Source organism: Myotis daubentonii, chromosome 10, assembly GCF_963259705.1.
Source record: "Myotis daubentonii chromosome 10, mMyoDau2.1, whole genome shotgun sequence".
NCBI classification, from domain to species: domain Eukaryota; kingdom Metazoa; phylum Chordata; class Mammalia; order Chiroptera; family Vespertilionidae; genus Myotis; species Myotis daubentonii.
This window is the reverse complement of record NC_081849.1, coordinates 59,112,434-59,139,169: the sequence shown is the minus strand read 5'-3', so window position 1 is coordinate 59,139,169 and position 26,736 is coordinate 59,112,434. Positions and strand designations below refer to the sequence as shown.

General features: G+C 40.5%; 1 protein-coding gene across 1 annotated transcript in view; it reads right to left on the bottom strand.

The window, feature by feature from the left end:
• Positions 1-26,736, bottom strand: part of HDAC9 (histone deacetylase 9) — an 841,916-nt gene that overhangs the window by 123,381 nt on the left and 691,799 nt on the right. The gene's annotated exons all lie outside the window — the stretch shown is intronic.

The window sequence follows — 26,736 nt, the reverse complement described above, 5'->3', positions numbered from 1 at the left end:
AGAAAAATGATGGCAAAACTGCAGTCCCACATAAAACCTGTAGTGACACTAACGGCATTATACAGATATTAATTTCTTAACTTGGATAATTGTACTATGGTCATGAAAATTTTTAACATTAGGGGAAGCTGGGCATAGGGCATAAAGGAATTCTGTGCTGTTCTTACAACTTTTCTGTAAGCCCAATAATCTTTCAAAATAAAGTGTTACCAGGTATCAAATACAAGAGAGAATACATGTATAACAATAAAAGAGGATGAGAGAGTTGTCAACAGCGATATTTCTTAAAAATATGTTTTTATTGTCGAAACCGGTTTGGCTCAGAGGATAGAGCGTCAGCCTGTGGACTGAAAGGTCCCAGGTTTGATTCCGGTCAAGGGCATGTACCTGAGTTGCGGGCACATCCCCAGTAGGAGATGTGCAGGAGGCGGCTGATCTATGTTTCTCTCCCATCGATGTTTCTAGCTCTCTATCTCTCTCCCTTCCTCTCTGTAAAAAATCAATAAAATATATTTAAAAAAATATGTTTTTATTGATGAGAGAGAGAGAGAGAGAGAGAGAGAGAGGAAGAGAAAGAGAGAGAAACATTGATATGAAAGAGAAACATCAATCAGCTGCCTTCCACAGGCCTCCTACTGGGGATCAAGCCCACAACTTGGGTATGTGCCGTGACCTGGAATTGAGCTTAGGACCTTTTGGTGCATGGGACAATGCTCAACCAACTGAGCCAAACCAGCCAGGACCAAACAGTGATTTTAAAAAATGCACACACAAATTTCCAGAAGAGGGAAATAGACTGGGTGCGTACTTAAAAAATGAAACAAAAAAGAACTGAACATGACTCATGGCATGAGAGAAGAAATAAGAAACACTCCACGCAATGAAACCCTCCTGGGAAGAAAGCAAATATAGTGAAGGAAACGAGAGGCAGGACTGACTACAAGAAGTTAAAGAAATGCTACCTGGCTAAGGGGACCAGGACTACATCCCATCCCAACACCTTCATCGCCTTTCCTCTGGGCCAGCAACCAGTGTTTATTCTAGGCAAATTAATCAGACTCTCGCTTAGGAAACGGATGTGTCTGGAGAAAGCCAAGGCTTCTAGTGTGGATACTGTTGCCCCAAATACAGTCTTCCTTATTTTATCACTTAAGGAGACTCAGAGACTGTGAGCCCTTCAGGAATTCTCACTCCAAAGTGAAGGGTTTGGCCATCCACATGCGCTATCCCACACCAGCTGACATGAGCTCCCAACTGACCCATTTACACAACCACAGGGAAAAATGACACCAGTTCCTCCTTTCATAAATATTCATGTCAAAGCAGAAACTTCCCAGCATATAAGGAGAGCCAGTAGTCTGAAGAAAAAGGAAAGATTAAAATAAACATAAATATAAACACCTTTAGAAAAACAGAGATAATTCAGGCAACAGAAATAATAATCTCAAAGAGATTCAAGGAAAGATTTTATTTTTAAAACACAGACATGCTGTTATGAAAAAGAACAAAGAACAAGGGAAGCACCCCGAGATAAAAACTACAACTGCATAAACTAATAGAAGGTCTGAAAAAATAAAATTGAAGTAATCCTTCATAAAAGGAAACAAGTGAATAAACTATATAAGTGGGAAAATATGAGACATAGAGGATCAATGCAGAAGTCCAATATTTTAATAGGGTCCTTGAGAATGCTGAGAAAAGAGAAAACGTTTTCAACTAACGATAGTAAATAATTTTTAGAAACTGAAAAATAATTCAAGTCTACAGTTCTGATTAGGCCAACCAATGCAAAGCTCTGTATATAGAAACATATACATACTTAGACATATGCTAATAATACTTAAATCCCCAGAGATCCTTACAAAAGAAAAAAGTCACCCTCAAAAGAGACGAAGAATGATATTGACATCCAAGTCCAATCAGCAACACTGACTATCTCCACATTGTGAGGGAAAATTATTTTTAAACTTTAATTCTACTGCCAGCCATTACATACTAGCAATCAAGTATGTCACTTACACAAAAAATACTTTAGAAGATATTTAAGGACTCAGAAATTTCATTCCAAATCACCCGCCCTGAATAATTTCCTTGAGAATGTACTTCTGCCACCAAGGAAGCAAATCAAAGAGACAGACAGGCACAGGACCAAAGTAGTGGACAGACCATAGGAGCGCGATAAGGAGGGTCCACGGGTGATTTGTATACTTATTTACTTGCTAGTAAACAGATGATGGAAGCAATGATAACGGCATATACGCCTTGTCATCATCACCTGCCTTCTGGAAATTCCGTCATGCTGTCAACCCTTCGCCTCTTCCCTACAAGTCATCTCCCAGGTGAGACTCACAGGGTACAATGAAATCATAAAAGTAAAAAGAGACAAAAATGCCACTGTGACCACTACTAATAAAAGGAGACACAGATCATGCAACCAGACACTAAACACTGTAAGGAGAAAAGGCTCCCATCTGGATTTCCTTCCAAGAAATGGGATTCTGACTTGGAACCTCCCTAGTTAGAATCAGATCTCTGGATTTCTCTCGTCTAGTGACCAATGGACAAAGAATTGGTTGCACTGAGTCACGTGTTGTGCTTCAGCGGAACCACGCAAGCGATCTCCCGTGACTCCCCTTGGTGTGTGCTGGGTGTAGGATGTTACTCACTCACTGGGTATGCTCAGTGCAGGGGAGGACTGCTCTGACTTTAAGGGAAACAGAAGGCATTTCAAAGCACATGAAAGCATTATACCCCATAGAGCTACTCAACAATTCCCTAGTTTTCATTCAGAACTCATTCATGAGCTCCTGTTATGTGAGAGGCATTGGGATTATACCAGCATTCAAAGATATGAATAAGTTGTAGCTCTGCCCTCAAAGAGGCCATAACTGAGAAGGATGTGCCCATGGAAAGCCAGTTTGTTAGACTTTGGACTTCATTCTGCATAAGAAGGGAAAAGGGTGGTTTGACGAGAGCAGTGATGTGATCAGATATAGGTCATTTCTGTCCTCATCAATTAAGCGATGCATTTGAAAGTGTCCTTTAGAAATCCCAGGTCTTTTTGACATCTGAGACAGCAGATTCTGAACCCCTGCATAATATAGAATGGCATATTATAATCATGCAAATATGGATTATAGGTGAAAAGCTAAGCCTATGTTTTTCTTTATAGTTTAATTGTACATCATTGCTGGAAAGCATCAGATTATAAAATTGCACATTTGCAAATGGCACAAGACTTCTGTTCTTTTTAGATTTTTCTAAAAAGGGCACATGCCACAGGCACACATTCTCATCCATGTGTACATGCTGTGCATGGAGTGCAGGAGAAGGATGCTCCCAAGGGAAACTCTTCCTGACAGTTCCTGCTTGGACAAGTGGTAGAGGCAGCACCTCAAAGAGCTGCCACTAATGACTCCAGGGAGCGGCTGTGGCTGCGGGTGCTTCATGTTGCCCCCAGGACTGCGCTTACCACTGGACCAGTCCCCTTCTGGGGAAGCACCAAAGGAAGGCATATGGAAGCGGGTCAGCACCGAGAAACACGTTGATTGGTTGCCTCCTGCATGAGCCCTGACAAGGGCCTGGGCCAGGGAAGAATCTCAACCAACGTATGTGCCCTTGACTGGAATTGAACCCGGGACTCTTTGGTCTGCTGGCTGAGGCTCTATCCACTGAGCCAAACTGGCTAGGGCTATCTTTAATTATAAAAGCATAATATGCTAATTAGACCAGACAGCTGAACGACCTTCTGAACGTCATTCCAGACATCCTTGCGGATGAAGCTGCGGCAGCGGGGGCCGAGGCAGAATGGTTAGGGGTGATGAGGCAGGCAGGTGAGTGGTTAGGAGCAATGAGAAAGGTAGGTAGAGGCAGTTAGGGGTGATCAGGCAGGCAGGCAGAGTGGTTAGGGGCAATGAGGTAGGCAGGAAGGTAATTAGGGAGGATGAGGCATGCAGGCAGAGTGGTCAGGGGTGATCGGGTAGGCAGGCAGGCAGATTAGTGGTTAGGAGCCAGCAGTCCCGGATTGTGAGAGGGATTTCTAACTGCCAGTTTGGATCACAGGATTGGGCCTAATCTGGCAGTTGGACATCCCCTAAGGGGTCCTGGATTGCGAGAGGATGCAGGCCAGGCTGAGGAATGTACCCCCCACCCCCGCCCGCACAAATTTCGTGCACCAGGCCTCTAGTTTCTTTATATAATATTTTGTCTACTTTCCTCTCCTGTGTCTACATGCCTTTACTTTGTCTCTATAATTCTGCTCAATATGAATTTCCTCTTATCTCAGTATTTTTGTTCACTAGATATGTTCTGTGTCTAGTTCTTTTGCATTTGTGCAAATCAAGCATTAGAATAGGAACTCTGTCCAGACAAAGGACATTATTCTTCAATCATCTTACTTTGATGAGCATTGGAACACGTGTGGAGGGGAGGGAGAGCGGGGAATGTGGGGTTTCTCCAAAAGCCTGTAGAAAAAGGGACCAAATTCTGCAGCACCTGCAACTGAGTGCCATCTCAAAACTGAATTATCTGGCCTCAGTTATGACTGTAGAAAGATCAAAGGATTCCAACTCAAGATGCCTGGTTCTGGTTTTTGGCACTGCTCCTAAATGTATGACCTTAGAAAATTGTCTTCCTTCAACTATTAGTTTCCTTAACTATAAAAAAGGGTGGTAGAGGGATTTATCTAGATCAGTGGTCGGCAAACTCATTAGTCAACAGAGCCAAATATCAACAGTACTTCTTCAAAATAGACTCACCCAGGCCGAAAACCAACTTCTGCGCATGGGCCACAAAGTTTCAATCGCACTGTACGTGCGCCCACACGTGGTATTTTGTGGAAGAGCCACACTCAAGGGGCCAAAGAGCCACATGTGGCTCGCGAGCCGCAGTTTGCTGACCGCGGATCTAGATGGTCTCTAAAATCACACAAAATATGATTTTTTTTAATGTCTCAAAGCTAAGACATCAAAGGGGCATTTTGTTCTTCTTCTTCTTCTCTTTTTCTTATATTTGATAAGAAAAGTCATTGCCTGGGGGCTGGGGTAGGTGGGAATATTAGTTGAAGGTGGTCTAAAGGTACAAGCTTCCAGTTATAAGTTCTGGGGATGTGATGTACACCATGATGACTAGTTAAAAATACTCTATTGCATTTTTGAAATTTGTTAAAAGTAAATCCTAAATGCCTCACCACAAGGACAAAAGAAGTGTCACCTTAAAAAAGAAAAGCCCTAGCCAGTTCGGCTCAGTGGATAGAGCGTTGGCTTGTGGACTGTAGGGTCCAGGTTCAATTCTGGCCAAGGGCACATGCCTGGGTTTATGGGCTTGATCCCCAATAGGGGGTGTGCAGGAGGCAGCCAATCAATGATTCTCTCTCATCATTGATGCTTCTTTCTCTCTCCCTTTCCCTTTCTCTCTGAAATCAATAAAAATATATTTTTAAAAAAAGTGTCACCTTGTGAGGTGACTGATATTAACTAATCTTATTGCTGTAATCAATGTGCAATACATGGTTCAGCAAAAGTAGGTTTACAGTTGTGAGTATGCAAAAGTTTATTCTTGTTTTGTTATTTACTAGAGGCCTGGTGCATGGATTTGTGCACCAGTGGGGTCTCTCAGCCTAGCCTGCAGGGATCAGGCAAAACCAGCTCTCCGACATCCCCTGAGGGGTTCTGGATTGCAAGAGGGAGCAGGCCAGGCTGAGGGATCCTACTGGTGCATGATTGGGGCTGGGGAAGGACCTTGGAGGCTCCAGGGCATGTCTGGCCCATCTCACCCAGTCCTGATAGGCCGGATCCCAGCAACAAACTAACCTGCCGGTCAGAGCATCTGCCACCCGGTGGTCAGTGCACACTGTAGTGACTGGTCGAATGGTCGAACGGTCAGACACTTAGCATATTAGGCTTTTATTATATAGGATTAATTAGTGTATTATTTTTCATATGAACAACTGTAAACCTACTTTTAAACCAACCTGTATATATTTATATCAGATCATTATGTTGTGCACGTTAAAAAGTTATATATCAATTATATCTCAATATACTACTTAAAAACCGATTGCCTGAAGCTCAACATTTTTTTATTTTTTTTAACCCTTATTGTTGAAAGTATTATATATGTCCCTTTACCCCCCATTGACCTCTCCCATCCCACCCCCACCCTCTATCCCAGGTCTTCACCACGCTATTGTCTGACTATGGTTTATGCATATACGCATATGAGTTTATTGGTTGATCATTTCTTATCAAAATCTTTATTACATACTCACTGACTCGACATTATCTTTTCTGATTTCAATTCTACCAGTAAGTATGTCTTTCCTTTGATGACTAGGGACTCTAGAGTCAAATGCAAATCTCTCTAAGAACAAAGTATTTATTCCTAGTGCAGAATAAACATTTTTAAAGAGACTGGAGTTCTCAATATGAATTCAGTTAGTTTATATTATGATTTTGCTACATTAAAATGCTGATTATAATACTCTGTGTTTTTTAAAGAATGAATCCTTGATGAGGATAAGGAAACTATGTACAAACCACATACTTTAAAAATTTAAATAATAAGAGGTCTAAGATCTAATTATATTGCTAAGTGTGTGTATACCTTAATACCACACAATATATTCCAGGAACACATACCTTAACTAAATATCTATGTATATATACTTATATGAATATAATATCTAATAATATATATATTCATAGTCCATAAAGTTCATTCTTTTAATATGAGTTTGAAATATGACATTTGGTAAGTTTACTTTGCTTTAGAACATTAAAATGTCATTTCTAATTTTAGAACTCTGTCATTTAAGAAGAATGAATACTTGAAGGGACTAAGGGACTTTCCTTGCCTAAGATGTGTCATATGGCCAGTAACAATTTTGACTAATTCAAAGTTATTACTCAATATGTCTGGGAGCTGGGAGCTGGGAGTAAAAACTTTCTCAACAATAACTCTTCCTGGCTTTTGGGATGCTGTCAATGAGTGTCATATTGTATTTATATTATTATATTTGCTGTCCCTCTGAATGTGTAATGATGCTGGCTTTCTATGCAGACTCCACTCAAGCATAGCAAGCTGAGAAAAATTATAAGGTTACTAGCCTATCAAAATCGATAAAGTGAATCTTCTGTAATTACCATAAACAAATACGGTGGTAACAAAATTAATAGATTTTGCTTTTGTTGAACTCTATTTTGAAATTTGGCATAGAAAAATTAACAAACCAGAATGAGGAAACTCTGAGACATGCTTAATTTGGAGTTTTTAGAAGTCATTCAAGAGTTTATATTAAAATTTTATTGCCATGAATATTCTTTATTTTGCAATATAGAATGAAATGTATAGATGATTATATATGTCCATTTTCAATCATTATTTTATGAAAGTACATAAATGCCATGCATTTTAATATGCCAAAAATGTGGCTATAATTTTGCAAGAGTGGTTTTCAAAAAAATATTTTATTATGATTCCAAATGTGGGTCCAGTAACTTACAGATGGCTTTCTGTCTTTGGTTTCAAAAGTTTTGCTAAATCATTTCTTCCAAATTTGCAAAAATGTGAGGGCTGGAAAAGAACAATTGGTATGCCACTATCCAACTAACAAAGGACTGAGTCATAGGTAACCTCTGCCGAGGCAAAAGAGGAAGGAAGGACTGTCTTCTCCAAGGTAATGCACCATTGATTTCTTCTTAAACCCCTTCAAAATTGCCTGTAACGCCCCAACTAGAATGCGTTTTTCTTGATGGTTACAATGAACAGCTATGTAGATGCTAGTCTCATAACATTTTAAACTCAACTTCTCTTACCCCTATTTCATTACTCCTCTCATCCTTCCTTCTTTCCTTCTTTCTTTTCTCCCTTCCTTCTCTTTCCTTTATTAATGTTCTAATTTCTCTCTCTTCTTAGAACAATTCATTCTTAAAGGATATGAAAATAAGTTAAGAAGACTTTGGAAAATTTGCACACAAATCAGCTCACAAAATTTTCAATTTTATCTCCTTATGTGAAGACCAACTGGATAATCAAGGAAGAAAGTATGTTCAAAGAACAACATAGTCAACATATTCAGGAGGAGAGGCAGAACAAGCCCCTGCAACATGTCTCTTTCCAAATCTTTGTTTATTTTTTGTTTCTACAGCAACCTGGTGATTGTCAAACACTGCTGTAATGAGTAGAAAAGAGAACACCAGTGACAGTAAAATGCTCTTGTAACTGAAATAACAGAGAATTGTCTAGAGAATTCAGAAAGGCTGACTTTCTTTTTTTATTAATGGGCTCAGAACAGGACTACGTCTACCTAAATCAATAGTAAATTTCTCCTCCAAAGGGACAATAAGATGCTTATGACACATGCGCTTTGGGAACTTAATTATGTGCCCATTTCTTGTTATTATTTTCTTTATCCAAAAAACCCCTCAAGAGATTTTACTACCATCAAATCAGTCGTAGGGATTTCTCTGCTTTCGGTGGGGTGCAATGGAGAGCTTAGTACACATATTGCATTTCCCATCACCCTAGGCGCACAGCATATTCTTTCTGTAAAGTTTCAAATGGGCCTCTCTTTGGTCTTTGCACAAGTGATTGCATTCCATAAAATATTATTGCATGAAGCCAAGGGATCCTGGTTAAAAATTAAACTCAGTATTCCAATAAAATTCAATCTAGAATATATATTCACACACACACACACACACACACACACACTTGAAGAGAATGTTAGCCATTATATTTCTTCTCAAAAGAAGAGAAGATGGAGCTTTGTAGTCATAAAAAGAAGGAGAAGGAAAGGTCAAACTTTACTGTAAGTAAATGTTCTGTGGTTTATAAAATTTACAAAATAAATTACAGCATGACATCCTTTTCAAGGAACTGTTTGTGTCTTTGGAAAAAGTGTGTATTATTTTTGGTCAACTGCACCTTTTGATGTGGCCTTTCTGAGGGAGGCGGCGGCATCATCAAGATTTTTTTCTTTTAATTGCGTAAAAATATGAGACAAACAAGACAAAAGGCAAGCTCATTTAGTAATTTAAACCCCTAAGACTAGCCATAAAGAGATCAAGAAGGAAGGAAGAACTTGGAGCTGAATGAAATCTGAGTTGCAGACTGAGTACCTCCTCCATCAGGAGACCAGCCCCAAATCAAGGAGTTTTCATTTTATTCTCATCTAAAATGACAGGCGAGTAGGATTATTCCCAAAGCTAAAGAAATAATACGTGTATGTTAGAGGCAAGTTAACTCTTTTCTTCGAGCAACAATACAATTATCAACCATTTTGACAATGTGCCATGTGCCAAGCATGGAGTTAGACAATTTATACACTATCTCTAATTCTGTAATGCCTACAATATATCTGAAATCATGTATTTTGATCCCCCATGTTATAGATAATTAAACTGAGACTCAAGTAAGCTAAAAAAAACTGTCAAGTTGATTCAGCAAGTAACTGGCATGGATTGGGAGTCAACCCCAGATTTGTCTGAATCCAAAGACCAGGTTTTCACAAACCTAACAATTTCACTGCCTTTTAACTGCATTATTGGATGATAAATCAATGTTCTAAAATGCTATCCTTCTGTGAGGAAATGGAGGCATATCCCTATGTATCACACTAGTCACTTTGATGTTTCTGTGAGTTAGAAATGAAGCAGGGATGCTATGCATCATTTTACAAGAGATGGCAGAAATGAGACTGGCTATGAACATTTATTCTGCAGTAACTTATCTCCAGGCACAATTCCAACCACAATGTTCATTCCACTAAGGAGCTTAGACTTTCCATGGTGTCCTGGTAGAGTAATCGGTTATTTACTCTTTAAGTAGTTGTGACAAACATATAACATACCACAAATAAGTTAGACTCTGGATTGCCAGTTGAATTAGCACCAAAATAATACCTAAGTACACTCAAACATTCCACGTAAGTGTAAAAATATGTTGATCATATCCATTTTCCAAAAGCCTGGCTCCTTATACACAAATAGCTAGCTATGAGACTATTTTATAAAACTTGGATGTTGTGGTGGCATGTGGATGCTGCTGTAGAGATACAGTGACATTCCAAATGAGCATCTGAACACTTGGCAGAAACAGAGATTCTGGAGGATAGAAAGCTTGAAGACTAATCTTCCTTTGTGCATGCATGTTCATCTTACAACCAAATAATCTTCTACAATCACCTGTACAGCATTTCTGCACCCTCATGTCAAAAAGATTTAAGTTGACTTTAAAAGCCTTTCCAAGGAGCATATATTCTATAGATATTTTCAAATTGGTTTGTGTACATCATATTCCTGTTTGAAAACAAAGTTGAAGCTGACTCTGACAGTTTTCTTATTCATAGATTTGTTTATTCATTCATTTAACCAAGTCTTCATTAAGCATCTACACTGTATCTCATTGCCAGCTGGACTTCATACTATTGTGATAGATTTCCATACTTAAGGAGCTCACATGGCATATGTGAAATAGATCTATAAATAAATTTCTCCCAGTTCAAAGCGATGTTCTCTAATATTGATATAAATTTTTTACTCCCATTTCAAAATAAGTACCTTAATATATATATTAAGTACCTTAATATAATATATATATTAATATATATATATATATATATATATATATATATATATATATATATAGTCCAGATTATTATGACCATCTGACATTTATAGGCAAATTAGCTATAATTTCGCGCTGAAGTTGCTAGAGGGCCAAACCATTATAAATAGGGAAGCAGGTTGTTTACCACGACAGAAGTGATTTTTTTCTGAAGATATGGGAAAACAACTCAATTTAACAGCCTTTGAACATGGGATATATTAGAATGTGAGGGGCCAGATTATTATGACCACCTGACATTTGTAGGCAAATTAGCTGTACACTGCATCGCATGGGATATGGAAGCCGAAGGCCTATTCGAACACATTTACTATCTGCAGTTACCAAGATAAAACATCTCCAGTTCGCACAGGAACACAGGATTAGACAGTCGAGCATTGGAAAGAAGTCATGTGGTCCGATGAATCACGTTTCCAGTTGCATCATGCAGATGGCAGAGTGAGAATTTGGCGGAAACAGCAATGAAAGCATGCACCCCACATGCATGAGTACAACCCTTCAAGCTGGTAGGGGCAGTGTTATGATTTGGGGCATGTTTTCCTGGCATGATTTGGGCCCTTTAATTTGTGTGGAACAACATCTGAATAGCACAACATACCTAAGTATCGTTGCTGATCAAGTTCATTCTATCATGTTGATGGCGTATCCCAATGGAGATGGCTTCTTCCAACAAGACAATGCGCCATGTCACGGTGCTCGTATTGTGCAGGAGTGGTTTCAAGAACATGAGGGCGACTTTACCTTGCTTCGGTGGCCCCCACAATCACCAGATCTCAAAACAATTGAGCATTTGTGGGATGAAGTTAAAAGAGCCATCAGGCAGCTGGTTCCACAACGATCAAATCTCACAGAACTGGACAGTGCTATTCATCAGGCATGGTGGCAGATTCCTCACATCACCTTTCAACATCTCGTGGAGTCAATACCAGAAAGAACTGCCACAGTATTGAAGGCAAAAGGTGGCTCAACGAAGTACTGATGGGGTGGTCATAATAATCTGGCCACTCATAATAATATATATCACACGTTCAAAGGCTGTTAAATCGCGTTGTTTACCCATATCTTCAGAAAAAAATAACTTCTACTGTCGTGGTAAACACCTGCTTCCCTATTTATAATGGTCTGGCCCTCTAGCAACTTCAGTGCAAAATTATAGCTAATTTGCCTACAAACATCAGGTGGTCATAATAATCTGGACACTCAATATCTTACCTAATAATAGACAAACATGGTAATTGACCATACCTTCATTGTGCCTCCCATTGGCTAATCAGTGAGATAGGCAAATTAACTGCCAACAAAGATGGCGGCCGGCAGCCATGGAGCTGGAATGAGCAGGAGGTTTGCTTGCTCCAGTGATGGAGGAAGCCAAGGTTCCCCGCCCGGCCCAGCTCTGAGCTCCACTCTAAGCAACAAAGTTTCAATTATAGAAGCTAAACAAACCCCAGATACCTGCTTTCAGCCAGCTGTGGCCACTGAGCTGGAGCCTTGGGTTGCCCCTGGCAATGGAGGAAGCCAAGCCCTGGCCTGATCTGAGCTCCACTCCAGGCTACAAAGTTTCAATTATAGAAGGTAAATAAATCCCAGGGAAAAAAAGAAAGGAGAGGCTGGGAGCTTCAGTCGCCTGCCAGCCTGAAAACGGCCCTCAGCCCCTCACCAAGGCTGGCCAGGCACCCCAGTGGGGACCCCCACCTGCCGGGGTCCAACCCCAGCAGGTCCAGGGGTCCCCAAAGGTGTGGATGGAGTCGGCGAAGAAGGAATGACACAGGGACTTCTCCAGCCAGGTTTGGTCGCCATGTTCTAGTCAGGTTCTCTTGCCAATTTCTGTAGTCAGGTTCAGTCCAGGATCTATTGCCATGTTCTCTCCAGCGAAGTTCTTCTGTCTCCAGGCTCCCTGTAGGTTCTGTCTTCTGAATTCTGTCTCATGAGTTCTGTGTTCTGAGTTCTGAGTGTTTGTCTTGTTACAACTGTATTTATACCAGTTGATTCAATCCTATCAATCTCTATTACAAAGGTTAGGGCGTTTCTTATCTCCATTCCAGGGAGAAAAGATTATGTAGTTTAAGCATGATTGTTCGTAGTTAAAGGGATTAATTACCCGCCTGGCACTTAGTTGAGGGGTTTTATTCCCTCCCTAACTTCAGGGGAAAATCCTTACCTGGGGATTCAACCTTTCTCGGAGAGGTGACCTTGGTTAAAACACAGTGCCAAGAAGGTGAGCAAACATATTAAGAACCATATGCCATATATGCCAGGTCCCTTGAAACAGCAAGGATGGACCGGCTCCCAGCAAATTCCCCCTTTTTTATTTTTTAAAAGCAAGCATTAAAAAGAAAAACCTCAAATGCTCTCTTATATCCATTTTAAGAGTAGGATTGGCGCTTTCCGCTATTACCTGAGTCCTGATCTATCATCCCAGGGAGAGCTTGCCAATCCTGCACTTTCCCAGGGTAGAAAGGCTGCAGTGGGGTTAAGGATAAGGCTCCTTGAGCCTACCTTCTCCCATGCCATTACATTTACCTTTCCTTCCTCAGAAAAGCATGGACATACTTCTTGTATAAAACTTTCTGTCTGACTGGGAGTAACCTAATTCCTCTGCTAACAAGCATATATGTTAAAAGATCAATACGGAGTCTTTTTTCTTTAGACTCAGTATGGCACATCTTCTTAATCTAAAGATCAATACAGAGTCTTCTTTCTTTGGACTCAGTATGGCACATCTTCTCAATCTAAGAATCAATACAGAGTCTTCTTTCTTTGGACTCAGTATGGCACATCTTCTCAATCTAAGTTCTGTACTATCCACCTTCTTACCCTACTTATCCTCTATAGGGGGGTCTGTAGCACCCTGGTGGAGTCCTATCCGTCCCGAGTGTGGGGTTCTCAATGGGGGGGGGCTTACCTAAGGGAATCCTGTTCCAGGGGTTCCCAAAGGTGTGGACGGAGTCGGCGAAGACTATCCACCCTCTTCCTACGGTGGAGTCTGATCCGTCCCGAGTGTGGGGTGCTTACCTAGGGGTCCCTGTTCGGGCGCCAGATGCCGGGGTCCAACCCCAGCAGGTCCAGGGGTCCCCAAAGGTGTGGATGGAGTCGGCGAAGAAGGAATGACACAGGGACTTCTCCAGCCAGGTTTGGTCGCCATGTTCTAGTCAGGTTCTCTTGCCAATTTCTGTAGTCAGGTTCAGTCCAGGATCTATTGCCATGTTCTCTCCAGCGAAGTTCTTCTGTCTCCAGGCTCCCTGTAGGTTCTGTCTTCTGAATTCTGTCTCATGAGTTCTGTGTTCTGAGTTCTGAGTGTTTCTGTCTTGTTACAACTGTATTTATACCAGTTGATTCAATCCTATCAATCTCTATTACAAAGGTTAGGGCGTTTCTTATCTCCATTCCAGGGAGAAAAGATTATGTAGTTTAAGCATGATTGTTCGTAGTTAAAGGGATTAATTACCCGCCTGGCACTTAGTTGAGGGGTTTTATTCCCTCCCTAACTTCAGGGGAAAATCCTTACCTGGGGATTCAACCTTTCTCGGAGAGGTGACCTTGGTTAAAACACAGTGCCAAGAAGGTGAGCAAACATATTAAGAACCATATGCCATATATGCCAGGTCCCTTGAAACAGCAAGGATGGACCGGCTCCCAGCACCCACCCAACGGGCAAACCAGCCGGACCCCTCCCATGCACCAGGCCTCTATCCTATATAGTAAAAGGGTAATATGCAAACTGACCCTAACAGCAGAACAACTGGGAATGACTCGTCACTATGACACACACTGACTAGGGGGAAGATGCTCAATGCAGGAGCTTCTCTCTGGTGGTCAGGGCGCTCCCACAGGGGGAGCTCTGCTCAGCCACAAGCCAGGCTGACGGCTGCCAGTACAGCGGTGGTGGTGGGAGCCTCTCCCACCTCCTCAGCAACACTAAGGATGTCAGACTGCAGCTTAGGCCTGCTCTCCACTGGCAAATGGACATCCCCTGAGGGCTCCCGGGCTGCCAGAGGGATGTCTGATTGCCAGCTTAGGCCCAATCCCCCAGGGAGTGGGCCTAAACCAGCAGGTGGTCATCCCCCGAGAGGTCCCAGACTGCGAGAGGGCACAGGCCGGGCTGAGGGACACCCCCCCACATGCACAAATTTTTGTGCACTGGGCCTCTAGTGTATGTGTGTGTGTGTGTGTGTGTGTGTGTGTGTATATATATATATATATATATATATATATATATATATATATATATATAGAGAGAGAGAGAGAGAGAGAGAGAGAGAGAGAGAGAGAGAATAAATTGTCCCTAGGGAATAGAGGAAAGCTTTATAGATAAAATTATACTTGAGTTGGATGCTTATACAGTAACTCAGGGGCTTCAAAATTCTCAAAATACAAGCAACAAAAAAAATTTCACTTTGTAAACCAACACATACTCTCTCCTTCTCTCTCTCTCTCTCTCTCTCTCTCTCTCTCTCTCTCTCTCTCACTAAAACATCTTTCATGAAATACTTACACCCTTACATTTTCTATTGTATTCCATTCCCCATTCCAAAAGAGCCAGTCTTGAATAATAAGTTGATTGTGTAACATTTTAATGAAGGGCAACTCACAGTTTAAAAAATACTAGGTAGTTTTAAAAAAAGAGAATCAAGTTATCCATTCGATGAAAATTCTAGACAAAGGGAACCTCATGTGCCAGTCATGTAATGACGTGTACAGAAAATGTTAAACATTTCAATGGAGTTGAATCACCACCACAGGCATGGGGGTGAAGAATTAAAAACTGGAATGGCACTTTGTGTCTCACCCTATTCTAAGTATATTACTTAAATGAACTCATATATTCCACACAGAATCCTGGGAAGTATTCTTATGCATGTTTCCCATTTTGCAGATGTGAAAAACTGAGGTACAGAGGGCTAAAGTGACTTGGCCAGGTTACACAGGCAGTAAATGGAGGAGCTGGGGTTTGAAACCAGGCTCAGGTTCCCAATAATTTAAGTAATTAGGTTACGTGCTTTACAAGAAATACTGTGGCAAACTACAAAGTTGGTTCCCCCCAAAGAAATAGTTTTTGCCAGAATTGAGGTTATACTTGATAGTACTGTTGAGCAAAATTTGTTAATAGAAAATGATTAAATCACTGTGGTATTCCCAAAGGAAAGTGCACATGGAATTCTGTGTCCTGCCATATATCTCACAAACAAATAACCTGAAATTAAGCGAAGATGCTAAGGCATTTATAGGAAATAGGATTCTTTTTGTCCACTCCAAGCTTAGTTGTAGAAAACTGAAGTTGTATCTACACAGTTTCTAAAACCAATCTACAATCAATCATATTCACACCATTGGAGGCCATTTTCACGGAGTAGCCATGAGTGGTGAGGAGACTGCAGCGTGCTCAGCTGTCTGCTCATGGTAATGAACAAAACAGCAAAACACATTCTGACTTTTAGGGTTAGTTTATGAAATGCATTTTGATTTTCAGGGTTAGTTTAGGGGTTAGAGTCAAAATCTAACCAGTTCCTCCTAGCTTCTTGGAGGCTGTAAACCTTTAGCTTGGGCCTATAATGCAATATACCTCAGGACCAGAGTATTATAAAAGCTCCTTTCCAAAACATACATTTTAAGAGAACAGCAGGATTCGGTTCCCCTAACCAACAGCCCCACTACAAAGACACAACATGTGTTGGTCTGTGTGCAAAGCAAACAGCGGCCCTGCTAATGTGGTCTGGGCCAAATTCTTCATAATGAAGACATGTATTCCAGTGCAGAGTCAAGGTCATTAGAGTGAAAGGCTGTAATGCTTACAATTATTTCGCCCCTCACGTTTCTCGGCATGAAGTCAAGGAAGACGACGGTGCATAGGACTAAAAGGAGGAATGTTTCCATTCCTGCAAAGGTCTCCTGGTACTGCAGGGGCTCAGACACAGAGACGGAGTCAGTAGTAAAATCAGCTACCATTTGGTTAAACAGCTTGACCTGAATTTGGCGAAAGATCCCCTTCCCCTCTCCTCTCCTCCCCTGTGCCTCCCGACCTGTGCGAGGGAAACATTAACTGACAGAATGGCAAGCGAAAAAGTAAGGAGCTAGCAACCACAGTCTAATTAAATTTAACATATTAAGAAGTGGGGAAACCACAGGCAGCCGAAAAGGAGTGTTTGAGTTCAGCACGGCCATCGTTTCTAAACCCAGGGGGTGCGATGAACTCCATGAACAGCATCTGCAGGGGACAAGCAGGAAAGAAGAGCCCACGGTGAAGTCCTAAAACACAATGGTCCCTAGCAATGACAGGAAGGAAGAGAGGAGGGCTGTTGACAGGGGTCCAGGTAAAATAGAAATTATTGCAACCTTTTCCTTTAAATAGGGAAAATGTGTGTTGATGTCAGGTTCACAAAGAACAGCCACTAATCAATTAGTCAAGCTTTCAAACTCCCTTTTCTACAATAACATGATGCTGGGGCAAGACAGATCTTTGGGGGCTGTATATTTAGAAAAATTTGCTGGATGTAATCTAGTTTAAAGTGCCCTGGGCTTGGAGTCAGACGACCTGTGTTTGAAACCAGGCCCTGCCGTTCACCGGCTGTGTGATGGAGGCATGGCCTTTGTTTCTCTGGTTTCAGACTCTGCCTGGGAGAGTACTGTGTGGTGGGATTAAAGGATCCCTTCTAGCTAATTCCATCGCCATCTGAAATCTGACTCCAATCAGGTTAGCAACCCATTGCATCAGTTTTCCCATTACGTTATAAAAGCGTCATTTTAAACTTCTGATATTCGAAGTATTTAACAATCACAAGACCTGACCAATTTGTACAGGCACCGACCACATTGCCTTCCTTGGGGGTTTAAGTGTAGTGACAAAATGTACAGACCATGAAAGCTATAATGCCAATGACCATGATAAAGTCCCATTTTATGAATTCTAGCAGGAATTGGAAACCATGGCATTTACTATTTTTGTCTCTCTCCTTGCTGTAATGGCTCCTTACTCCCACCCATTTAAAAAATTACCCCTGACTTGATTATTTAGTCCTCTATTAGACTTTTTTTTATTTTCCTCCTTTATTTGTTTTCTTCTAGCACTTCATGCTCAAGTTTTATAGCTTGTCCTCACTTCCCTTTGCCTACACCCTTTCATCTGTCCTCACTTAGCCATTTTAATACTTTCTTTACCACATACGGACCCATCTTCTGTACTCTCTTCCTAAAAGGTTAAGTTCTTGAAGTGTTATGGTCGTATTTTCTATACTGTAAATTGCAATAATAATCCCGGTACTCATCAAATGGATATCATCAACATCATCACCATCACCATCAACACTGTGAGCCCTACAATATCATTTACTTAATGTTTATATCCAAGATATCAAAAAAGTAATTTTTCAGTTGCTAGCACATGATAGTGTAATGATATATTGACCAGCAGAAAGAGCTAAGCATTTCCCAGGAATGTGTTATGAAATTCCTTTTCATTTTATTTTCTTGTCCTGCATAATGGCAGATAGCTGCCACCTGACATACGTGCCAAATACCTATAGCTCCAGAGCATTAGGCAAATTCCTGGTAAATATCTGTTAAAATGTGCCCAAAGCAATGGACAAAAGGATTTTTTTAAGATACAAATTTTATTCAGTTTTATTTTCTTAATCTTGACTTTAAATAGTCCTCTAAAAATAGATTAGTGTTTACTTATATTAGTGGAATTTAAACTATGTTGATGTGTTCCTAGCAAGTAAACTTTTTCCTTGGCTAATCCTGAGTTTTGTAAATGTCCCAATTAGATGGATAAATTACAATTTAGTCAGCAATTAAAATAATCAGACATGTCCTGTATCTAATGTTTTTTTTTTTTTCAGGTAGGTAACTTCTGAGAAAAATTCCAATCAACTGATATTTTTAAAATCCATTCATTTGACTAATTTAATTTCCATGGAATTTAATTACATAATTGCATTGTAGAGGGATGGCCAAATGTATGCTAATAAAATATGAGTTGAAAAGAGTCCTTCTGCTTCTTTGTAAGTTCTGTTAAAGTGACGAGTTCTATAATTAGTAAAAAATTAAACACCAGAACATAAACTCTTAAATTATAACATTTTCAAAGAGATATTTTATAGGTGAAGATGACCCATACTTAATTCCCAATGAGGTAGCAAGGAGGCCTAGTATCAGATTTATAAAGATGTTCTGAATACATTTTTGTGAATCATGATTTGGGGATCACATTTTCAGAAGCCAGACCCCCACCCCCCAAACAAAACAAAACTTCTAAATCATAGAATAAATTACTTTGGACTTGATGCTCATTATTTGATCTTAATAGCTATTTAGAAATTTTGGAATTGGTAAGGAACGCCACCACTCATTTTTTTCTCCTAATGGACTTAACCCTACCCAGGGTCACCTACAAATGTATTCTGGAATGTATTGAAGTCTTCCATTTGTTTTAATAAATATAATCGTACAAAAGTCCTGGACATATTTATTTAATATTTTTAAAAGGAGAGTAGGATGTCAAGGGTATTTTCTCTGTTTCATTTCATTAACATAAATCACTCTGGTTAAGATGAAACACCCTACATGTGAACTGCATTAAAGCAACTCTACCCTCAGGAGGAGAGTCAGAGCCGGGCCAGCTCAGGGACTCGCCTGAGTCCAGATTTGAGGCATGTTCACAAACAGGTGCAGGCCCCTCACACCACAATCAATAGAAAAGGTTCTCCCCCTGAAAATACTGGTTGCTCTCCCCATCCCCACTTGGATTTGTTTAATTTTCTTTTAACTGATTTTCCTATTTTTCCCTTGCTGTATCATTTATGGTTTTGGTTTTTTGTTTGTTTGGTTGGTTTTTTGCTTATTTGTTTTAACTCTACCTTAGCATACACTGGAAAGACAGATGAAAAAAAATCCTTTACTTTGATCACCTTGGCATGTGCCCCCAGATGAAAATGTATCCCCAGTTAAATTTCTATGTCAAGACCATTCTCTGTCAGTGCAGTTTTTCTAAGAAACCCTCCATCCTGTGAATTCCTCTGCTTCTCATCACTAGCCAGCACAGTTACTACCTTTATGAAGGCTCATTATATGACACTTACTTTGTAGTTTCATTCCAAATAACGGCAATACAAGGCATTCAGGTTCTATGGATCAAGGCATCTTTACCATAAAACCAGTGAAGCGTAATTTTCAGAGTCCCTCACTTACATGGACCCTATCCTTGACACTGTATCTATTTCTATTTTTTTTCCTTTGTATTCTTTCTCTGAGAGTCCCCGTTATTGTACAAGATGGAGCCCCATGCCCCTGAGTAGGAATGACAGCATGCCTGTGCTGTCTGACATCATCTTCCCCTGGATGCCTGAGGGGTTGGGGGGAGCTATTTATAAGGCTTGGGTGAGCATCCTTTCTTTTATCTGTGTTCTCTTACTGGATGGACAGTATTTCATGCTTTGTGTCTTCTATAATTGTCTCACAGTAATTTTTACTCCCAATCCGCACTGTACACTTCTCCAGGGAAACCGCTGAATACTTCTGCATTTTCCTCCACAGCAACTGGCTCAGCCCTGAGCCTGTGGCAGGTCAGTAACTTGTCAGGCAGCTTGAGCTCATCCATACCCATGAAAGATGCCTCAGGCCCCCAAGGCTGAATCGGGACACTGACCCAGCAGTCAGAACAGAGCTGTGCCATTTCCGCACCCTCAGCACCACATCAGGAGAGCTCTATCCAGGAACAAGTTCCCAATGCATCTCGGTTACTAGTATATGGCATTTCCCCACAGGCACCCCTGCCTGCCAGAAGGGAAGACGGCCTTGCTGAGTGGCGAGTCCTGTATTATAAGAGGGGGTAAAAGTCTAATGAATGGAAGCATTCAGGAAACCAACTTCAAAATTATGTAAATGGAATTTTTAAAAGTTGATTGGATGATGTCATATAAATCAATATGCAGCTACCGTTTTAGAAAATTACATTATATGAATCCAGGTCTCCACCTATTACATGCACCCTTTGAAAATTAAAGACACAGTGTCATGGGATGGCAAGTAAAGGATGGTAACTGCTGGGAGATAATCATAAAGCAAACCACCAGAGAAGTTGTGGCAGACACTGCGGCCCAGATTCTCCACGTAGAAATGTGATGAGAGCAGAGTGAGACACTGCTGGGCACCGGGCAGCTCTGCATCCAGAATGGTTTCATCTGGGCAACTTTCTAAATCCAGTCATGTCCGTCTTTGGAATGTACTCAGGTTCCCATTTTGAATGACTGGTGAGGGAACATCCAAGCTTTTGTTCTAGTCCTGACACTAATTTCCTGTATGATCTTGGTGAGTAACTTGTCCTATTTATAAGGATATTTGAGGACAAAGAAAATAGTTCAATAGATACAGAGCTTTGGGGCTTTGGTAAGAAAGACACTTCGTTATGTTGGACCTGGGAAAAATCCATTGATGAGTCATCCAAGAAAGTATTCTGTAGGCTTATTCCAGGGAACAAGTCACGTTGGGAAGATCACTGTCACACTTCTTCATCTCCCGGAACACTGAGCCTCCCAGCCACACTGATTTCCCGAGCACATCCCCTACTCTGCATATTGGAACGAGGGCCAATTTAGCAAGGGAAGGCTGCATTCAATTGTGTTATTCAAGAAAAATGTTTTCTCTTTATTGGGGAAGGGATGTATTAAATGTCATAAAGGCCCATGTTATAATGACATCTGAATGCTCTGATATAAATAATACGTTTTTTCTCATTAATTTTTTTATTAGGGTTTTTCCTTCCACTTATATAATTCACCTTCCATGGACATCTTAAAGGCACTGGGTGAGGACTTATGCATGGAGTAAAATGAAAGAGCATTTTAAGCAAATGACTAAGGACTTTGCTGATTTATTGCTTTGATAGCTGTAATATCTTTTGAAAAAAATATGTGATAACCACAGCTGTGGTTTAATAAAGTTCAAAACATCTGTACAACCAGAAATATTATCTTTGGAAATGAAATGACATTGGCACACCATGACACTGTAGGGTCCACTCCCAAAGCCACTTTTCTTTTTTAAGCAGGAATAGTAATATATTTCATCATTTTACTGTCTTATTTCAGGGCGTGGTTTCTTATCATGAAGGTTATTCACTTCATTGAAACTCTCCCCTATTGACATTCAGACAAACTATGTTCACTTTTTCCCCTCAGTAAAACATAGTCATGAATAACGAATGAGGTCCTAAAACTTTGTAAGTCCGTAAATGGATTTACCCATAAAACCAATTATATGTTCACACTGCAATTAGTTGCTAATTGTAAGAGTTAGAAAAACAAATCCATGTTTTTAATGTGTCATATCTGATCTAACATAAGTTTGGGAGATATATGCACATATTTAAGCTGAAATAAAATATACACATTGACTGTAAAATATCACCAATTTGCTATAATTTTGAATGGCAGTAACTTTACCCTAAGAAAATTCAATGGATGATTTAATAGTGATATCAAAGGAAACTGACCCTCTTTCTGCTTTTCCCTCTCTTGTTGACTCTCTGTTTCTCCTTTCCTTCTTTGTCATTATGAGCCTGTGTTATCTAAGAACAACCCAGATACAACCAGTGGGAAATGGAGAAGAAAATCTGTAGAATCTCGCTCACCCAAATGCTTAGCCTATCAGATAATAAAATACTATTTGATGCATTATACAACAATATAATTCATTGCTTTTTTATTAGATTAAGTGTGAGGTTCTTAAGGGTAGGTTAGTTTTAGTTACTACTTCCTTACTACTGGAATACTTAAAGTCTTTAATTTGCTTTTGCAAATTATTTATCTTCAGGAGGAGATTTTGTACACCTAAGGATATTTTTTATTGCTCAGAAATGGTTATTAATTACCCCCCCCCCCCACCACCACCACCACCACCACCATCACCATGGCCTGGGTGGCTTAAACAACAGACATGTATTTTCTCACAGTTCTGGAGCCTAGAAGTTAGGGGTCAAGGTGCCAGCAGGTTGAGGTCTGGTGAGGGCCCTTTTCCTGGCTTATAGACAGCTACCAACTTGCCCTGTGCTCACATGGCCTTTCTTTCCTCAGTGCATGCACAAGGGAGGGAGAGGTAGGGGTGGAGAGCTAGAGAGAGAGAAAGAGCAAGAAAGAGTGAGAGAGACAGAGACAAAAACACACACGGAGAGATAGGCCGAGAGGGGGGAGAGGGACTGGAGAGCGAACTCTCTGGCTTCTCTTGGTAGAAGGACAGCAATCGAATCAGATTAGCGCTCTGCCCTCATGACCTCATCTAACCCTAATTACTTCCCTCAGGCCCATGTCTAAATACTGTCACATTGGGAGTTAGAGCATCAAAAAGTGAATTCTGGGGAAACAAGTCACCTCATAACAGTGCCTAATGAAAAAAGCACTCTTTGCATTAGCTGATTATTCTAAGATTTTTCTTCTGGTGTAAACTGACATAAGTTCATCACTGGCCCAAGTCAGTCAGGCCTTCTGAATTTCTCTCAGGAGAGATTACGGAGTGGAGGCTCGATTTTGTCCTCCCAAAGCTGATCTCCTTGGGCTCTCCATGTGGTTACTTTGGCCCAGATACCTCCTTGCAAAGGGTTAGGGTCCAGTCCAGCCCGTGACTAACAATGCTCAGAAAGGAGTATTGGAATAAATGGTCACCAGGATCAGGTATAACATTAGACCTTAGTAATGTCAAGTTTACTTAAAGAATGCAAAAATAATTAGCTTTTTTATTTCAAGGAGAGCCACGTCAGATGGTATCACTCATGACTTTGCTACCCAAAAGGTGATAAATAGGGCAGGAAATAGGTCTGGACTCCATGTCCCTTAGCTTCCACAGCATGACCAGGTCTCCTCCTATGAGAGGGCGAAGGGCTGAATAATTATTAATTCATTAAGATGCATAATCCATCTTTAACAACTGGACCAAAAGAGGAGCAGTACCAAGTTTCAGGAGGATGAATTACTTGGTGACTCTACAGCCATCCCCTAAGAGGGAGATTTCTCATTTTTGCCTCTTGGCTTCGGACCGAATTGGGAACACTTTTTGTGTAACCCCTTTGTGAGAGCTTCTGGAAGCTGGGATTTAATTTTGTAGAGTCTCCTGAGGGGTCTTTATTCCTCGGGGTGTCAGGACAACTCTAAAGCCACAGGAGGGTCCCTCACTTATTTCCACTTCAAAGGGGCATTAATAATAATCCTCCTTATTACAGAATTCAACCAGACCTTTCTGGTGTGATGATTAATTGGGAGGTGTTTTTCTTTTCTTTCTTCTTTTTTTTTTCTTCAATATATCAGGTGTAATCATTTTAGCCCCTAAAAAATAAATGTTCTCTCTGCAAAAAACAGGCACAAACAAAAATGTTTTGAAAAGTAATCACTTGTTTAAAAAATGGAAATTGGGCTTCTGTGTTGTGAGGAATGTATGTGCATAACGGTGAAATTCAACCCTGGTAAATGATCTGACTACCTCAAAGTGAAGTTTTTGCCTTCCTACAGTGGCCTTTAACCCTGCCCTTTCCTCCAATCTGAGAAGAGCTGATGTTGATGGAACATATAATGGCCCCTTTCCTGTGTAGTAAAGTCAGCAATAAAGCTTAGTAATTAAGGGTACCAGGGAGGCCCAGCCCAGCAGGCTAGTGGTGTGGCGAACACTTTTAGAACTTCAAACAATATCAAAGTCACTGAGAAACGGGCCTAGCTCAGTTCTGGTTTGAATTAAGCCTCACTTCCACACGCACTCTTCAAATCCAAGCTCAAACAAGAAAGCCAAGGCCTTCTGGATTTCATTAGAGCCAATTATCTTATCTGTTTCATCTCAGGCCTGACCCTAAGGCTGGCAAACAGCTATTCGGTGCATTTGTGTGGTTGTTTGAGAAAGCCTCCAGTCAGCCAATGGCCCGAGGACCTGCTAATTAAAACACTGTTGCCCCCCTGCCTCTAGTGATTAAATATTTTCAAGCTTTTGTAAATAATTTTTCCATTCTTTGCCCCAAGCCTCAAAGGTCCAATATATGCAGTAATTTATTTAGTTTGTCAGAGAATACTGTTGGAAATAGGGTCATAATGGAGCCTTTGGAAACTTTTATATGTCTTCATACTTCTGAAAGTGACAGTTTATAAACCAGCCAAATGTGTATACTGTTTCTGATGTAATTATGGCCTAATGGCCTTTCTCCTTTTGAAGTGATATAGTATATAACGGGCTTACATTTTGTCAATAATCATATTTCCTCAAATGTCAATGATATCTAGCATCGGGATTTAATGAGATCATTTAAGTCCTAGAAACTGTATCAAGGTATACTGCCTTCAAGTTTTTGCCTGCGGGTAGGTCACAGTTACAAAGGCCAGCTTGGGAAGAAGACTGATTTGATTCTTGCTGGTGCCTTGTGGCCAGGCAGGACCTGCTAGAGAGCACTGTGCATGCTTTCCAGAGACAAACTGAGGAATCAGTGAACGAAGGGATGAAAAGAAAATATTCAGGCATTAAAACTATTCAATGAAAAAACTTTTCCCAGACCTAAGTTATATTCAGAGTGATCTTAAAATCTCCGAATGATACTTCTCTTGCAATTGCACTGTCTTTATAGCTCTGACACACACATGCACACATGGGTTTGGTAAACACCCAGGGAAGCCCACCAAGGCCTTCCTAACACGTGGACCCCCTGCACCCCACGCTCCTTGGCTTGATAGGGCCACCTGCGTCAGCATGCTTGGGTCTCCAGACTAGCTCCTCTTGGACCAAAACGGAGTCAGAACAGCACGAAGACTCCTCTCCTCCCTCCTGCCCTGGCACCGCCATGTAGGCTCCCAGCTCTCCCAGCCAATCCAGTCATGTTTTATTGGAAGAAAATAAAAATCCCAGGTTTTGTTTGTTGTTGTTGTTGCTCTTTTTGAAGTATTACAAGAAAAAATGTCGGCAGGCTCATTAGCGGCATCCAGTGCTCACTAGCACACCTATGAAAAGAACTATGGGACCGAACGGCTCTGCTTCTGCTGTTCTTAAAATGACACTTTGGTCTTATCCCAAATAATAGGCTTTTAATAAAAACATCCACCAACGGCAAACAATTAAACAATACATAAAGCACCAGGGGGCAACCTCGCGGTTCAGTTCCAGTCTGGAGCCTTTCCAACGGAGAACATGTGGGTATTTTACAAGGAACAATACACTTTTCCAAAGTTATTATAAAACAACAAAATTTTAAATTGGACCTAATAAGCCCTTCCAACTTGGTACAGGATTGCATACAGAGTACTGACAGTGGGATAATCGCTTTGCATTCCAATTTCTCAAAAGGGTGTTTAGAGAACCGCGTCAAACATATGTAATTACAATGACACACACACACACATACATACATCAATATATAGTTATGTTTTCTTTTCTATTTTGAAAAACAGATGAAATATGTTATGTGTTTTTTTAACGGATACTAATAAACCTATAGGTGGATGATCCTTCTTTCATATTAACTTTTCATCTATATTCTACATATAGTCATTTGATATTTTATCAGTTTTCATATCCTCAAAAAACTAAATTAAGTGAAATAAATTAACAAACTTTTGGCAGACTTGAGTTCTCGGAATAATTTAAAATTTAACCAGATGATTTTTAATTAGCTCGGTAAAATATGACACACCAGATTTTATTACTTCTGTAGGAAGATTTTGTTTGTTTGCTTGTTTTTAAGTCAGGGACTTTTTCACCTGCTGACACTTGGTGTAATTATATTTATTAGAGAGAAAGTCATAACTGAATAGTTTCTTTCAATGTTATTTTCAATTTAGAAATCCTAGAATATCAAGGGAAATAAAGAGTATCAGAAACTTGTACAGGGGAGGGGACCTGGGGACACAAAGCAAAGTCAGAGGCCCAGTGTGGCAACTTTAATATCTAAGACACATTTTATGAAACTGAAAGCACAGAGGATCCAGTGACCAAGCTTTCTTTGGGCTACAAAACTTTTAAATTACATATCTGTGCCTGCTCCATTCTTGCTCTGGATTGCAAAGAAATCCTTCACTTCTTTGCCTTTGGCTATCATTTGAATAAAAATGCTCACTTGTTTCTTAAATTCAGGCCATTTAAATAATTCCAATATTGCTT